The sequence below is a fragment of the Chamaea fasciata genome, unplaced genomic scaffold, assembly GCF_029207755.1.
Source record: "Chamaea fasciata isolate MVZ Bird 193981 ecotype frontalis unplaced genomic scaffold, bChaFas1.0.hap1 SCAF_14, whole genome shotgun sequence".
In the NCBI taxonomy this organism is placed as follows: Eukaryota; Metazoa; Chordata; class Aves; order Passeriformes; family Sylviidae; genus Chamaea; species Chamaea fasciata.
The window spans coordinates 15,048,936-15,065,563 of record NW_027094099.1 but is presented as its reverse complement, the minus strand read 5'-3'; the positions used below and the strand labels follow the sequence as shown (position 1 = coordinate 15,065,563).

General features: G+C 42.0%; 1 long non-coding RNA gene across 1 annotated transcript; it reads right to left on the bottom strand.

The window, feature by feature from the left end:
• Positions 1-3,960: 3,960 nt before the first annotated feature.
• Positions 3,961-12,956, bottom strand: LOC136297066 (uncharacterized). Its single transcript, XR_010723083.1, has 3 exons — positions 12,915-12,956; positions 12,471-12,679; positions 3,961-4,222 (listed from the first exon to the last, which is right to left on the bottom strand). It is a non-coding gene; the product is annotated as an uncharacterized lncRNA (long non-coding RNA).
• Positions 12,957-16,628: the final 3,672 nt, after the last annotated feature.

Below are 16,628 nucleotides of genomic sequence, written 5' to 3'. Positions count from 1 at the left end.
CTAAATTTGGAGTTTTGGCTACTGTGATTTTTTCAGGGTATGAGATGTGGGTGGGTATTTTTGTACAAGATAATGTATATCTAAAATGATTCAGACTGTTGCTGGAGCCAGAAAGATGTTACAATGTCAGAATTTTGAGGAGAACAAAATATGCATTTTAAAGACTAAGAAATAGAGAAGATCTAAGTGACCTGACCGAGGTTAGAGCATGAGTCACTCACGGAGGCAGGCAGGGAACTTGCTTCTGTGATCCAAGTCAGAAGCACTCAGAATTCACTCACTGTAAAGAAACCTCAGCAAGAAGGGTCCTGGGGGTTAAAAAAAAACAGAATGGAGAGATTTACCATGGTCTATGGGTGCAAAGAGTGGCTTAAATGGACACCCTGATGTCTCTGAAGCGCTTGTTAGCAAGGGAATGCATTTACAGCTGTGCATCAGCAAACAGAACTGCAGAAGCACTGGACTTTTGAAATGCAATTAATGGATCATTTTTTTCTTCTAGATCCCTGTAAGATCTCCCATCCTGCTCTTCAGCCATTGCAACTGTTTCTCTGTCGGGATGCATTGCTGTGCTCTACAAACAAACTTTGGCTGGTCTTATTCTCATAAATTCCAAGTGTTAGGGGACACAGAGTCAGTTGGTGTGTATTGTAACATCCCAGTTGAAGCCAATGGAACTACAAAACTACACAGTAGTCATGGAATTACCTGAAGACATTAAAATCATCAGCCTGACTCTTGATATCATGGAATTAAATGAAAGTGAGAATAATAATTTTTGAGGTCTTTTTATAAAAGAATATCCCACCACCACTTTACACAAGTGACATGAATGCAGACTGAAGAACCAAAAAACACAGCAGAAAATTCATGAAATTCATTTTAAACATTCTGATTCTTTCAGCCCGACTTCATGCTTTTAGAGAGCTCTGTGATGACAATACAAACAGTAGCTCATTTCTCAATCAAATTCCACCCACATCAGTGTGTCACACTTGTGCCTGATGAGCAGGAAAGGGGTAGTGGTGAGGTGCTACATACCCAGGGGCATGTAGATACACTGAAATACAGATTCTGCAAGTCTCTTTTCAAGCTCTTTAGTGCCTGCTCTAGTCCTAGATACAGGGCTGGGTTGGCAGCAAAGCAGGTTACCAATATTGTTCACAACAATACCAGAATCTTCTGAAATTTCAGAGGGAAAATGTTTATAACTCGCATATTTAATTATGCTTTCTGATATGTCTCTGAAATAAATTCAGTGTCTGTGATGATTTCTGTCTTGACAGTGGGCAAACTGCGGCTGACTGACCTGATCTGCCCCCAGCCACCCTTCCGTGCCTGCTGGGACTGAGTTCTGAGTCCCCCTCCCCTCGCACAGCCACTCTTTTCCGGGGCATAATTGCCACATCAGGAACGATGAGAAGATTTTATTTGACTGAAAGGCTGCCCTAAGTGCCCAGCTTGCAGGTTACATCTCACCTGCAGGAACTTAAGGGCTATACAGACATTCAATTTCATGATTCATTTAAAGCGATACAAAATGTTGCTTTGAAGCTCCCCCACCCTCCCCGTTCCCTCTTCACATCCGGTGACTGCACAGTGAGCGGAATTACACTCAGCATGTCAGTGGACAGAGAGGGTTTGTAAAAGCTGATAAGCCTCGTTAGGGTTTGCAACTTTGTGTGAACTTCAGTGATAAACACTGCGTTCGTGAAATGCCAAATACTGCTGGAATGTTGGTGTGAGCACGACAGAGATTACAGCTAATGTGGGAGCGCGTAGGTACACTGTGCAGCAAATTACAGGCATGATATGCAGCCACTTTCTGTGAAAAGTGGTGGGGTTTGAGCCAGGGGTATTTCCTACAGCACAACACGCAGGGATCTAATAGAGCTAACAGCTTGGAGCGAAATTAATGAAGTGGGAATGATATGATGAGGATCCTGAATGGCTACGGAAGGAAGAGCCAATATTTGTCAATATTTGTTAAGGGCTCTTACTCATGGGTTACCTGCTCTGGTGAGGATGAGGGTTTATGAAAACACCTAGCCAATGGCTAATACCTAGAGAGACTCCTTTCCCCTTCATTTTAACGAAGAAATTACAACTCCCATCAAGAGCAAACTTTCAAATTGTCATCTTTCTTTTTTTTTTTTCCCTACATGATCAAAAGGAATTTCAGAATGGTGTCCCGCACTCAGATGAAAGCGAAGTTTGATGTTCTGAAGTGCTAAACTTTTCCCGCTTTGACCTGCACGATTGAGATGAAGGAGAAATTTGTCTGTAGTAATTAACTTGACAAATAACTGTGAATGGGAACTTGCTGCTCTGAATGACAGCGTTGTCTTCTGCTTCAGGGTGAGAAACCCCAGGGCCAGGATCCTGGGGATCTATCCCTTGCTTCCATCTGACTCTTAACAGGTTTGAAAATCTCTGTCTCTCACCTGATGGAGACAAGAATGGAGCGTGGTGTCCTGCAGGAGCACAAGCACCTTCGGATGCATCCTGCTACGTGCTGCAAGATACTGGGGGGGCTGAGCGGGGAGAAGAGCTGATTGCCCAGAAAAAGAATAATCACCAGTGATTAAAGGTATTTCATGAGCCCTGCCTTTCATGCTGACAGTTCTGCTATAATCATTCCCAGCATACTGCTCTGCTTCTGTGCGTATTCATCTGTTGCCAATTGCCTTGTAGTTACTTTGTGAGCGTGTTAGTTGGGGACTCTTCTCTTGTTCTTTGTTTTCACAGCCCTCAAACACAAGCGATCCTATGACCAGGGTACTGGATGCTTCGAGGCACCTAATAAATAATTGTTAGCATTCCAATACCCAAACTATGCTTTGCAGTATCAGGAAGCCTGTACAGCAAGGAGATAACTGATATTAGCTAATTGCTATTGAGTGGCTTTCAGGCAATAGATCACGGAGGTTTTTCTTTGTTTTCAACTGGGCTGCTTTTTGCCCTTTTTTTTTTTTTAATTATGGTATGAAAATGCAATGCATTTTATCAATAACTTGATAGTAGATGGCTCCAGCAGAGAGTCCTAAAACTTTCCAAGCCACAGAAATAGATTGAACTGGGTTAAGCTGTATTATCAGTGCAGAGGGGGACATGTCCTGCTGTCTGTGCTGCGCCCATCCTACGCAAGCATTTGTATCTTCAGACATATCATTTTGGCTTTGCTCATCAGATCAGCATTATCTACAGGAGACACCCCTCAGAAATGCAGCAATCCTCACCTCATTCATTTCTCCTTTCTGCTGGCTCGTGCCTGGTGGGAAGCGAGCAGCTCCTGAAACCCTGCCCCAAGCTGCTGGTTAGCAGCAGCATCTGTAGAGCCGTGTGGGAGGAGAGCAGAATCATCCTCACCCTTCCCAATTAAAACTTCATCACCAGCTCCAAGATAACAATGCAAAAGAAAAAACACTGAATGCCGTTCTCACTGGTAACCGACATGACCTCCCAGCTCAAAAAACCCAGTGCCCTCCTCTTCTCCTGCTATTCCCCTGCAGGCCTCACCCACGGCGCCCATCAAACAATCAGTCACAGACCCCATCTGTCAGCACGGGGTCTGCAGTTCATGGAATCTGCCCGACCGTGGTGTTCTATTACTGAGGCTCTCTGTAAACAGAGGTGCTTTGAATGACTTGTCGTCTCTTACAAATTGCACGGGGAGAATGAAGGCTACAGGACTGAGTGACATAATTGTAAGACAAAAATTACAAAGGCTCTTCTTTCACTTACCCTGGCAGTCTTAGAACTGAGCTAGACTTTCACACGCAGTGCCAGGGCCGATCAAAGCTGCCTTGAAAAGTTTTTTTCTTGCTTTTTTTCTTTTTTTTTTCTTTTTTTTTTTTTTTTTTTTTCTCCTAGGGATCCTTGATGCTAAGTAAATTTGCATCATGGTTGCTTTGTGCATCACAGTCCTGTGTATTGTGATGGCCAAGTGTTCCCCCTCCAATGGCAGTTACTGATCTTGATGTTTAGCGTGAAGCTTGACAAAATACGAACTCCTAACATTACATTTTGTTGTTTGTTTTTATTTTGTGTTTATATCTTCTCACATACATATCTTCCACCCCTTTCTTCATCTCATGCTTTAAACAAAATTCACAGTACCTTGAGGCTCAAGTCCGAAGAACCTGGGGAAACCTCAGCTCTCATGTTCAGTCAAACCAGCAACGTCCTGTTGAAGAAGCTCTTCTGTATCCCAGTCCTGTCCCTGGGAAGCAAAGGTCACGGTTAGACTAAGTGTCCAGATGCCAGAACAAAGGGACCACATTTGTTTAATGGATTATGGAGTCCAGAGAGATATTTGGGATCTAATGATACTTCCAGTGGGTCATGTGTTCCATGTATTTATCGTGTTTTCCATCTAAACAACATAGAATCTAGCTAGATGCCATTGTGATGGGTGGCTGATAGCTGTGTGTAATAAATAATTTTTAAAAAGCAGAAATCAGTTATATTAGCAATAAATGAGTCTGGCTTCAAAGGTGCTTTTTGTGTCCACATGTGTAATGCCGTAAAAACTTTTTTTGCTCACATGAAAAAGATTTGAGACTTTTGTAAAGTAGAAATCAGCACCACCAAAAGCTTAATTATATAATGTAACATTCTCAAAGCCCTCACATTAGCTCAGTGATGTTTAGTGGAAAAGGCATTACCTAGCAACAGTCACTTACAAATCACAGGAAAAGTAATGGAGATTATATGCTACACCACTCCATAGAGTCAAAATTGTTAGCAGGATGTGCTTGCCCTTTCATTTCATGTGGAAAAATCCATTGTTTACAGGTGTGAGGAGGTAAGGGATGCACTTCAGGGGGAAAACAGGCCTGTTAATTTATCATTGAAAAGTAGTCTTTTAAAGAAGTCCAAAGATGGAGCGAGACATATTAAGATGGCCAGAGAGAGCAAACTCCAACAGAGACACCAGAAAAATTACCTCTACGTTTCTTTCTCTTCAAAGAAATTGTTCTTCATATGTCATTCATTATCAGGTGCTTAATTAAAAGATTAACCCATTTTTAAGTGCTGACAGACTTGAGTTCCCCAACACCAGTGTCCTGTGTGTGACTCAGACAAGTTACTCACATCAAGGTGGTCAGCTGTTCCTCAACCACCAAGATTTGGTGGACATTGCCTCTGTATTTTGTTTCCGTCCCACTTCTGTGCACCACAGTGGCAAAAACCGTTAGAAACTGCATGAGAATTACACTGGTATTTAAGAGACAGAGTTATTAGAACCAGCTCCATATTGCAAATGCAGCTAGCAAAGAGAGAGCTGGGTTTTATTCCGAATTATGCTTTGTTAACAAGTTGTTAACTAAGTTCTCACTCCAGAATATTTAGAGCCAGCTAAATAATATGTGTCAAATCATTGATCTGACAAGTTTCACAACTTTTTTTTTTCCACTTTAAATTTCAAATATCTATTCAAAAAATAGCATGTTCAGTTTTTTCACTCAGTTTTAATTACTGGCGACAGCAGGGGAGGGAGAAAGAACAAAGCTGAATGCAAAGATCCCAGAGGGAGTTTGCCATCTCTGACCATTAGGGGAAAAGAGAACAAACAGGATCTTTTCACTTGGAAACTGAGCCCACTTAGTGTGGAGGTCCTGGGAAGAGAGGAAACACAGAGTCCTCCCAGTGGAAGGATCCTCCTTTGCTGTCATTGTGCTGATCATTCCTGTAGGCGGCTGCTATGGCAGAAAACCTGGTGCAACAGCACTGTTGGACTGAGGCAGAAGTTCTGCAAGGGTGCGATGTTTGTTGGGTTGAGGATTATACAGCTGGCACTGGGGACAAAGGGAGAAGTTACAGCACACAGCTCTGCTCATTATACAGAAAACTGTTCAGAGACAGGTGGCTTCAAAGGACTGTGATTCTGAGGGATGAAACTTTGCCTTTTGCATGTGTGTGTGTGTGTGTGTGTGTGTCTGCAGGCACAAGTGCACACATCGATGAAGATTTGTCTCAAAAAGCAAAGAAAGTGTTTCTGGTTTCCCTGGGCAGTGCTCAGGCAATCAGCTGTGGCTCAGTTCAGGCATGTGTGAAGAGAGTCCCCCATGTCCCCTCATCTCACTCATCAGTCCAGGATTTTGATGATGATGTCAAAAGCAATGTCCATGAGACTGCACTCAAGATTATGCTTTGGGACTCCTCCCATATCACAAAGGGAGTAGCAGGATTTCTATTTGGACCTCAGAAATAAAGATGCATTTTCTAAGTGAAATACCTTAATCTAGCTTGCTTAATGCAGCTGAAAGCCCCTCAGTGGGCACAGACCATAAGCAGATCGAGCTGGAGTGAAATTTAGGCAAGGCCATAACTTGCTTATCAGTAAAGACTTGTGGTCTGTGACAATCTTCTCTCCCACTTTTGGAGATCTCAGACCAAACAGGGCTGCTGTGGATACGATGCTGCTCAGTGCACGTTCAAGTAGCACAACTGGATTCCTACCAGCTCCAGTAATTATCAGGTATACACGAAAGAGCCAATCAAGCATCCAAAAGGACAGGCTGCCCTCTGCTCCCCCCGGGTGCAGCTGGCTCCTTATTTCAAGCACGATCTTAAATTACAAGGAAAAAGGATTTGCTGCAGAAGCAATGTTGTTTGGTATCAAAAAAGATTCCTCCTTCCTTCTGCCACCTCCCCCCATCTGCCTTTCATGTTTTATACAAAACTTGCTGGTCTGAACACTCCTGGATTTTCTCCCCTTCTAATAATAAAGAAGCGAATCTGATGTCTCCCACTGATGGCTTTCTAACCTTCAAAAGCATGTGTTTATCATGAGTTTCAGCTATCCAAAATAGTTTTGACCTGAGGTTACCATGCAGGCTCAGCCTGCTTCGAAGCGGGTTAAATGGATGATAAGCAAACATTTCATTACAGACCTTTAGTTGTTGTAAGGATGTGCAAATCCCTGAGAAAGATTTTCAGCATATCCTCCCGAGCAGTGTGGGGCTTCGGACCTGGGAGGTTCACTCAATCAGAGCCCTGCTGTCACTTTGCAAATATCTCTGCTGACTGTGCCCTGCATCATCACTTTGTGAGGCCCTGGGTGAGCCGTGGGGCTGGGGAGAGATTCCTCCCACCTGATGCACTGTGAGGGATGAGATTTTTAAGTCTTAATTGAAAAAGCTCTCTCTCTTTTTTTGCTATCCTGTCCCTTCTCTGGTTTCTGTCTGAGCAGAGGAGTGTGGAGAGGTGCTGATGGAAAGTTGGGTGGCCCTGAGGGAGAGCAGTCCTCCTCCCAGCCCCTGCCTGCTGCCTCATGTCTCAGAGCCTTGTGCATCCATCAGTTCCAAACCTCCTGCCAAAACTATTTGGAGCAGCACTATTGCTGGGTCACCTGTGTCAAGTGAAAATGGTCCAGTGTGGACATCACACAGCCTCACCTCACCAAAAGGCACACCAGCACTGCTCAGAAAGCAGTGCTTATTCTGCATCTTCCTCCAAATAAAAGAGATGACAGCCCTAGTGGCTAAGCACACCCCCATCCCAGAAAGACACAGCTACGAAGCACCAGGTACTTTGTCTCTCTCAGCTCAGTCTCTTTACTGATTTAATCCACACAACATCAGCCCTTTATGAGTCACCACTTGCTTTATTTCTGAGCAGGACGCACAGCCCCAGCTGTCCAGCCAAGGACCATGCCCCATTTTCTTTATTCCTATCTCTCTTCTATACTCATCCAGCTGAAACGTTCTCAGTGCAAGAGCCTGGGCGGATTGAGAATAGAGAAGGTTGAAGCCTGGGAGAGAATTCACAGTGTAGACCCAAAATGGGCACACCTCATGCCTCTGGTTCCAGCAGCACAGGGGATGGAGAGTGTGCTTGCTCCATGTGCTCCAGGTTCATTATCCAGCCAGTGGATTGTTGTTCTCAGTCAAGTTTCCAATAAATGCATGAAGAATATTGCACTGCTGGGGATGGAGCTTCCCAAATCTCTAATTCCAGCCTAACTGCACCAAGGTAATCAGTACCTCTGCTCTGAAACTGTATGAGTGACATGCTGACACAGCTGTGCTATCCAGCTTTGTTTCATCTGTCCTCAACAACTACTGGTCTCCAGAATTACTTTCCTTCAGTCCCAATCATTCCTGGTGTTGAGCTGTACATAGCAGTGTTCAATACACACCCTTATTTCTATGGTATCACTGGGATTTGCATGCATTTACCTATTTTTTTTATAGAAAAGTGTGCAGGAATACGTCTAATTATGCTTTGCTAAGTATGAAATGTCCTTCTATTTAGCAGATGCTTGGGCCCTACTTTGACCTAACACTGAGTGTTTCAAGTAAACTGCCAGCAGCCCCGTCAAACTGTTGTGGGTAATTTGGAGTATGAAATGTGTTAAATTATTCAAAGAGCTGAATAAGCATAAACAGGCAGTACAACAGGAGAGATATGCATACCCAGCGATGCTGGTGTGACATTTAATACATCATATTAGCACTCCTGTTAGTACAAAGAGCTGGATGCCTAGCACAGCAGCCTGCAAATTCACAGTCAGAACGCAGCCTAGCTGCATTTTGTCCCCCGTATAGCCTTCCTCCAACGGTTTTCCTTTGAAAAGCAAAACACTCCTTGTCTATAACCAAAGGTGAAAGCTGGGGAGCAAAATTTGATTCCTTCCTGAAATGCGAAGTGCATGAGGTGCATCTAACCCACCTTTGCTTCATGCTGATGTCAATCAGCCTAGTGAGAGCAACTGTCTGATTTAGAACAGTGGTGTAAAAAAATCAGAATCAGGCTCAAAATCCTCTGATGCTGGAAAGTGGACTCCAAGACAGACAGACTCTGCTTGGTAATAGAGCTGAAGCAGCAGAGAACACACACAGGATCATAACACGTGTCTAGCTCAGAAATACATATAAAACCCCATGTCCTAGTAAAAGCTGACACTAATTCAACACAAAACCCTGCCTTTTACCTACTGTGGAAGCAGTCCATTATTTCTTATCCTTCAAAACAAAGAGTGTTTTCAGGTTATGGAGTATTTCTGAGTTCTCAAGAGATTACACTTCAGGGAATGAATGAGATGCTTCTGTAGTCAAGGTTTTGTGATGGTGAGCAAGGGGGAGGTGATTCTACCTTGAAAGCTTTTTCCCATTCTCAGAAAAGAAAAAAAATCCAACCTGTACTGCAGAGAAGTTTGGGCCTAGCAACCCAATATTTACTGCTTGGTTTGTCAATGAAAATAAAAATAAAACTTAAAAAAAAATCCATACAGCCAGGCCATATTAAATAAATGGAATGATCTCTCCTGAGAGTGGATGGAAGCCCCAGTGATGGAGGTAAAGTAGCCTGGACAAAGCACTCATGGATGTGAAAATACTGTCAGCAGCATGCCTGGATCAGCAAGGGATGGGCTAGCTGACCTTAAAGGCTTTGCCTTTTCTTTTCATTTTCCCCCTTTTTCTTTTTTCATTTTCCTCCCTACAGTTTTAAGTAAGGGGCTGTGGGGCAGCAGAATTCCCTAGTGCCAGGAAGAAGTCTGATTTTAAGTGATTCTGGAGAGAAGTTGCTGGCTAGCACAGAGCCACCAGTTTTGTCCCATTTGGTTTATGCTAAAATTTGATTTTAACGTTGTCTTAGAAGGTGAGAAGAGACATTGGTACATTTTTTTTTCACACTCCTTTGGGACAAATACATTGCAGGGTGTCTCTTGGCTCTCCTCTTCCTTGCTTCTAAACTCCATTTAGTGGTAACATGGGATTGATGAGTCTAACTTCATGAAAAATGTTTACTAGCTTTGTTATCATGAGTGCTTAGTGATACTAAAAGGAGCATAGCTCAGTTTTCAGATGGTGAAGGGGAACTTGTAATATAGGCACTTGGAAAAACTCCATTTGAATTCATAATCTGAGCCAATTTTTGTTCCTTTTGGAGTGAACTACAGAAAAAATATTAAATGTCAACTTGCCAAAAACATAACCTCTGCCTATAAACGCAGTGGAGACGGACAAACATTGTGTGGGGAAATGTCAATTCAAATTCAAATCTTAATATAAATTTGGGGGTTGCAAATACTTTGAGACATACAAGTTGGCTGTTTCCCTAGGAAAAGTGTATCAATTATTTAGGAGTGTTTGCGAGAAGCCAGCTTAAATTCATAACAGGACTATCAGTTCAAGAAATATGAGTCTAAACATCAAGTTCACTGAGTCAGGCAAACAAAACCCAACCAATCTCTTGATCCAAATTGACCCAATATCTAGAACCACCTACCAAAATTATGTGAGAACCATTTGCAATTATGAGTTGCTACAAAGAGCTTTTTGCCTTCTCATAAATATCCAAAAAACAAAAAGGGGGGGGGGGGGGGGGAAGCCAGTCTTTCTGATTTAGGGAGGATCACTTCTTTGAGCCAGCTCCTCTTCCTCATAAGGCAGCTGGGAAGAGGGAAACGTAGGCTGAGTCTATATTTGTATATCTGTTTGGATTAGAAATGTGCTTTTATCTCCTAGTCACCCCCACAGTCTGCACTGTGGTGTGTGTTACACAAGGTCAGATAAAAATAACAAAACTTAAGCCCAAACTGTTGAAGGAAATTCATTTTATGGGACCATAGTGGAGGAAGCAAAAAACAAATCATTACGTACAGCAGAGAAATCAGGCCCACAGCACCAGCTATTGCCCTCCTTGGAGTAGCTCATAAGGTGATGGATGATTTATTGATGTCGATGCCATCACATGGGAGACAAAACCATTTGGGAAAGACTAGGAAAGGCAGCAAGACCATCGAGGGCTGGTTGACACAGTTTAGGAGCCAAAGTGAACTCCAGGGTTCATCCACTTCCCAGCACCTCAGCAATAAAAATTAATCCTATTAGCTTCCATCACAATTGAATTCTTGTTCAACTTTGCCACAGTAGCCAGCTCTTATTAGAGAGAGGGCACGTCAAGAGCCGACGTTTAATGCCTGCTCCCAACTCTGCGTGGCACCAGTCGACATCCTCTGGTAGAGAGACTCAACAGGTTTGTGAGATCCTGGAAACTGGTTCAAAGAGACTGGAGAACACTTTTATGAATCTAGCTGCCTGCACACATGAGCTGAGTCCCTTTTCCTTGCTGACTTAACGTGCAACAAAACCTCTGCATAAAGCACAAAGTATTTATTAAAAAATAAGTGCAGATTAGTTCCTTTCAAACATTTTAAGCTACCTACTAAACCAGATCTGGTAACAAACCCAAAGCCAAAAAACTTTAAAAACTTCAATAACAGAGAAAAAAAAATAACTTTAATGGTCACTGCTAGCCACGGTTTAAATTAGAAGAATTGGGAGGGTGAGGAGAGATTGCTTTGAAGTGCCTTCATCCTCCAAGGAATATGACTATTGCTGCCGTTTTTTGCTGATGTTCATTCTCACAAGCCCAACTATTTTGTGAGTCACCTGGAACTGGTTTCAAATTTTAGATATTCCAGTCTAGAAGTCTTTTTGCATCTGACCTCACTGCAGCTTTCTAAGTTCTTCTGAATGACTTCTACAACTCTGCAGGGCTTTGTTTTGGCTTGGGTTTTTTCTTCATTTTTCGTATGTGTGTTATTTTTCAAACAAGTTCTTCTTACAAAGCATCCCCTCAAAGCAAAAGCCCCCACCTTTTTTTCCCCTCTTACATATCAAACTATTTGTGTCATTCTTGTGCATGCTACATGAAATATGATCAAAGAGAAGTCACAGAGCTAAAAAAAAAAATCTTTGTCTTTTCTTCCTGCTTTACTTCTGTAGATGTTGCAGTTTCTCTGCGATAGCCAAGCTGCACTTACTATTTTCTTGACTTTCCAATTGCTGATGTCAGTGATGCCTTCATACACACTTCACCTAGCCTAGAAGAGTGCAAGAAGAGCCAAAGCTGAAAAAAAAAAATACTGAAAGCTTTCATAACAGCCTTTATCCAGCAAGTTTCAAAGAGGGCTCATTTTGCACTTTCCCTGTATTTAATGAAAACAATTTCAAAGTTGAATTGTCCTCAAGCACTTTCAGTTTTGTTTTCTTCTTCTCATTCTCCTTTCTTGCTCTCCATCAGTGAATGGACTCAATGGCAGTAGAAAGCCAAGATACTCAATCTTTGTGCCCATTCAATGGGCCATAATGATACTAAGGCTGCATAGAGCATTAGGCAATACAATATGAATAAACCACTCTTTTTATATAATAATCTGGATTTTACTGATCATTCCTGAGGAAACTGTACACTATTCTGAGCAAGTTTTCCACAGGAGCATACAGAGCTGTTATCATTTGCAAGAACTTTCTCATTTTAGTCCTAGAACTGTCATTGTCAAACCAATCCTGTGTTTCTTAATGACTGAGAGGTAGCAAGAATCCACACTGAAAGCTCTCCAGGGCCTTTAAAAGGTTTGTGTGTTTGTAACAGCACATCCATCTAATCTGCAATGGTCTGCTCACTTAAGAACACTGACTGGTAGAGATAAGCACAGGTTTCCAGTTCCTTACCCGCAGGGCAGTGGTTAGGTGGTTTATAGGCAGGATGACCTCAGGTTGTTGCCAACTTTATCCTGTTATTCTGGGTGCTCACATAAATGTCTGAAGTTGTACATGTCATATTAGCAGCCACCTGAAGGCTGGATGTGCTATCCATGCTCCTCCTTCACAGTGAATGGGGGAGAAAGCAGTGGGAATACATCCAGTGCTTTCAGCAAGTGCTAAAGGGGAAAGAAGAGAACAAAGCGAGCAACACAGTGACTTCATTAATAGATTTTCATGCACTAAATCAGTTTGCCCTCAAGAATCAAGAACAGAAAATCTGAGTCATGAGCATCATGCAGAAAAAGACAGAGTGCAGATCAACTGAAGGGATTCTTGATAATTTTAAAGATACTTTGTATAGTCTCTTTAGATTATTTAAGAGTTTTCACCAAAGCAAATGAACTGCCTTACCTGATGTGTGATGTTTCCAGATTCTTCATTGTTCCTCTGTCCATTCATCCCATCTGTCATGGCAGTGTGGCTGTCTCAGATCACTTCCACATCCAATGGAAAGTTGTTGAATAGAGAAAAAAGTACAAAATCAGGACAATCAGGGTAAACTGGGACCCCTGAATCCATCAGCTGGAGGATTTTGTTTTGCTTTCAAGCCCAAGGCAGAGTTATATATATATAAATATATTTTTTTTTCTGCTGTAATCTGGCCAGGGTCACATCAGGCTCTGGTGGCACTTCAGCAGCATCGCACCACAAATGGGTGACCCTGAGGTGACAGAGTCTCATGCCTGGGTGCAAGGAAAAGAGTGGATCTGACTTTAGGGGTTTGCAGAGTTGACACTTAGATCAACCCCTACTCAATTAATAAATGAAAGTTCACCTACAAGAAGACACACCCCACACTTAGTGTACCAAGTCTGCTTTGCTAATCAAAATAAAAAAGTACTTGTGATTAATTTGGAAAAGTAGTGTCAGGCAGGTGACCATGGCATCTGCTTGACATATTTCCCATTCCTTTTCTATCACATGATGAAGAGGCTGTACCAGAAAAGCAAGGTATTATAAATTCAATATCCAAATTTTCCACCATTCCAGCAATTGTTTTAAGCCTGCTTCTGGTGCCTTTTATCTCTCTTACAAATCTTGAAGGGAATCGGATTCATCATTACACAAATGGCCTTTATTTCTGGCTGTTAAAAACCTGATGATGAGCAACATTTCCAAGGAAGAAAAAGCAGTCAATTTCCGAAGCATGTGCAGAGTTAATGTCTGCAGTAATTGCGACTAAGTACGGTAGAGCAGAGATGCTCTGCCAGCTGGAGCCAGGGATTAAAAAGGAAACATCTGTGCTGAGATTATAGGAGCAGAGGAAGCTGTGGGAAGGAAGGAAGCAAGAATGCCCATGTAGGTCCACCTACCTCATTTGAACTTCTCCTTTTCCCCATGGTTTTGTTTTCCTCTCACTAAATTCTATGTATTTGCCACCATGAGTGGCAAAGAAAAGCCTGTTTGGTTTCTCTGCTGTTTCACCTTTCGTTTAGACTATCCTCATGGCCACACATCTTACCAGAATGAGTCTTAAGAGCAGGAGTTGGGCATATCTTAAAACTGAGCATTTTTTAAAGTGATTTGCTGAGCAAGGAGACCTTTGAGCATAATGACTTGAGATAAAACTTTGGGCCTCAACCAACAAACTACTCACAAAGAAACCAACTTCAGGCAGACAAGAAACTCCCTTAGTCTCAGTGGGACTATACACAAACTTAAATTTACATGAGTTTAATTATTCAGCTAGACTAGGAGCTAAGCAAGCAGGAAGACTACAGTCTAATAGCAAAGTATTGCCCGTGATATCAGAACAGAAATACATCATTGTAGATATTGAACACTGACTGTATGCTTAATTCTGCATTCAATAAAACATGCTGAATGTAATGAAAATTGTGTTCATTTCAGGTATCAGAATTTTAAAACCAGTCCTTCCTTTAGAAATTTTTTTCTCTTCATTCTTACTTAAATAGTGAATGAAAGTGACAGGAGACGCATTCCAATAAAATAATAAAAATCTCTGGTGACTAGGTAATGTATTAAGGAAGACGAGACATACTTAAAACAATTTTTAAAACACAGCAAGGAGAAATTTCTATACATGCACAGACACACATTTAGCTAGTCAGCTTAAATTCTAATGAAATATTTTATGTTGCTTTTATCCCTCCCAGTACTGAAGATTTACAGGTTTGCATTAGATTTTCAGAAATTGCCCTTTGCACAGGAAGGTCAAAAAGAGATTAGAGAATTCTTCACATTCACAGTATTTTGTGTTTATTTTTATTTCTACTCCAATTGCCTTTGAACTCGTGTTCCTCTGGTGAGGTGAAAACTCAGGAGTGAAGGAATTGAAGGTGGGGAGAAGGAGGGAGGAGAGGAGCAAGCAAAGCTAGAAGGGAATTACTCCTTTCAAAAATAAATCAATCAATAGAAAAAGCACAGAAGTATTACTTAAAGAAAAAAAAATTCCCAGAGCCAGCACACACACTCCATTTCTACTAATTGGATTGTGATGTGTTTGCCTTTAATATGTGCAGCCAGCCCCTATGCCCTGCCTTGTGCACATGTCATGTCCTTTTAACATCAGCAGCCACTGGCCTGATTCTCAGTCCTTGATAACATGTTCCCAAGTAGGATCGTGTGACGAGGGGGAGCACAGAGGGCGAGGAGGGGGAGAGCAGCCAACGCCAGCACAAGCCATTGGTGGCCTTGTTGAAATGCTACAGACAATTCTCTTCTAATCACTGACCTTCTCCTTTGATTTCAATTCTTTGTTTCTTTTTGATATGTTGAGGAAAGGCTCATCGGCCATAAAACAAAAGGATGGATTCGAGCAGGATTTCTCCGTAATCCGCTCTCCTCCCTTCTCCCTCGCGCTGCTTTCAGCAGATTTTCAATATCATTAGTTTCTCTGAGTGTTTGCATTTTTCTGTTCTTGTTTAGATGGGGAGGAGCTGTCAGAGACCACAAAACCTGTGCTGAGTTCAAACCACAGAAGTTTGAAATGCTGCAATAGCATTGATGAATTCCTAAAGAACAGTGAAGCCAGGGAAGAGCACAATGGGCAAGGAGAGAACAGTTGCTTGCTCCATCCTCTCTCAGAGCAAGTTCCCTCTTCCTACTACACCTTTAGAATCAATATTTTATCTATTTATTTTAAACAATTTGCTGGAATAACTTGCAAAGGTCCACTTTGCCTACCTGGTTGGACAACACATTCCCCATAGAGAAGCCCTCTGCATTACATGGCTGCCAGAAAAATCAGAAGAAATTCATGACCTGCAGTGCCATAATATTTTCTTTCTTTTCACTCACTGACTCTGTAAAAGGCATTATAGAAAGCTTTAGATGCAAGTATTTTGCCAGTTCCTTGAGGAGAGAAAGGTTAGCCATTTTACTCTCCTGCTCTTTCAGTGAGATTGCCCAGACAGGACATTCGAAATAAAGGATTTTGAAAATAATTCGCTTCCACCATCACTGACAGTAAAATACACTTGAATATCATTAACTTTCTTTCAAAATGTGTAGATGCTTCTGCACAGGTTATATGTCAGATTAAAACCTACACGGACTTCTTGAGTGGCATGTGAGCAGAGATCAGACAAGACCCAGACACCACAAAACAGACTTTGCGCTTTTTCTGGGACTACATCTGAGTGCCTGATCATTTTGCCTGATTTTTTTCCATTTGATTTATAAAAAGAGGGCAGTGAAGTTGGACTGGGATACATCAGACCGCAAATTACTCCGGACCTTGAGGTCTCACTGATTGACTCTCCAGGGTTTATCTGAACTAAGTGCACATTGGGTTTGCTCAGTGGAACCTCCTCCTAAATGTAGCTTCTCACCAGGTTCCTGATGTGTCCATACTGGTGTGAATAAGAGATACCTTCTGGTTCAGTGAAGATGCAAGTTTTGCCTGCAAAGTTACTCAGTCAACATCTCCAATGTTTACTTTCTGCTTTAAAGTGGACCAGAGGACTTTTTGGACTTTGTTATGTCAGAACCACTGAACTCACTGACAGTGGCTTTTCCTGAAATCTGAGATCCCGAGTGATGCTTTGCCTAGAGATCAGCCCTGGAATATCCTGGAAAACAGTTAATAAAAGCAAAATTTCA